The following is a 1,643-nucleotide window of genomic DNA, read 5'->3' as shown; positions in this document are numbered from 1 at the left end:
TGTGTGATATTTATCGTTATCGTAAGTCCATAACGATGACAGTGAACTATATCTGCGCTTAATACTTGTATCTAGACATTTATGGCCAAGAACCTGTTGGAAATTTCAGAGGAAAATGCAATGTTTGAATATCACCTTGGAATTTAATATTCTTAATATTCTAACATAGACAAATGATATAATGAATAATTTAAGGTTCTAAAGTAGGCCTAGATGGTCAACTTTTTTCAACATTTTCCACACTGATTTTAAGGGAACACCTGTGAAATTTAGTAGAATACACACAGGGCCGTTTCTAGGCATAGGCGAGCTAGGCGGTCGCCTAGGGCGCCACCAGCTGAAGGGGCACCAATGAGCGCACGTACTGGCACTTTTAGCAGGGTTGTGATAAAGAGTGGCATGGTCACCCTGAAATATGACTGCCGCCCCCACTGGATCCCCCAACATTATTGGGCTAGAGTACTGTCAATCTGACGATGCCTGTATGCCACTAGATCAGAGTGCTGTCAATTGCTGCCTGATTGTTGCATGCAAAGTTTGCATTTGGAGCGCTCAACAATGCCATTAGATCAGTGGGCTCTGTCAGTGCTTTGGCAAGGTAACACTTTTTTTGCCATGCAATAAAGCTAAGTTCAAAGGCCAATTTAAAATATTGGTACAGTAAATAAAGTGCACAAAATCAGTATTTTGTTTAGGCAGTATTTGTGGCACCTTTGTGGCAGATTTGTCCAAAAGGTGTGCGTTTTTTGCGCCAATGCATTGTTAAAGGATCAGCGTGTCATGTAATATTCCCATATAAACTTTAACATCCAATTAAAAAATATTTGTATAGTAAAATTCGCTAATTCACAAGATCAATAGATCCTTTATTAGACCGCTTTGTCGAGTTAAATGCATCCTTACGGAGGTGTCGAAATGCTGAATCAATTCATTCACTTCCAACAGCCCTTAATAGGAGCAGCGTCATAGAGGGCAGAGCGTTGCGTTATTTAAAGGTGACGTTAACGAGTAGCAAATGATTAAGTAGCTGCATTGGTTTCTTTTTATGCCACGATAAAGCTTTTATATGTAGTTAATGATTAAGTAGCTGCATTGGTTACTTTTATGCCACTGATAAAGCTTTTATATGTAGTTTGGGGTAACAAAGGGGTTTTATAGGTTTAACTGAAATAATAATGCAATAACTGACACTTTAAATCAATGTTTCAAGAAACAACAACAACAAAATTTAACAAAAACCAGATAAAGACAAAAAAGTAAGTAATATCTAAACAATATGTAGTAGTATAGTATCCAAATTAAAATGTAATAAAATTAATTTAAGTGTGATTTATGTGCAAATTAAACAATATGTAGTATATAGTATCCAAATCAAAATGTAATAAAATTAATTCATGTGTGATTTATGTGTAAATTATGTGCAATGTCTTAGCCACTAGGGATTGTTACATAGGGCTACACAGGCATCTAGTGGCAACACTATTACAGATACTAAATTGTGCAAAATGTTTATCTTAACAGTCGATTTACAAATAATGCATTCAGATTTGTGGAACTCAATGCACTGAATCTCCACAAATTAGTGTCATTACTATGACAACCAATTTGAATGTGACAAGCAACTGGTGTCTGAAAATAATTAT

This window comes from Sinocyclocheilus grahami, unplaced genomic scaffold (assembly GCF_001515645.1).
Source record: "Sinocyclocheilus grahami isolate Dianchi unplaced genomic scaffold, SAMN03320097.WGS_v1.1 scaffold117.1, whole genome shotgun sequence".
In the NCBI taxonomy this organism is placed as follows: domain Eukaryota; kingdom Metazoa; phylum Chordata; class Actinopteri; order Cypriniformes; family Cyprinidae; genus Sinocyclocheilus; species Sinocyclocheilus grahami.
Note: the sequence above shows the minus strand (reverse complement) of the source record.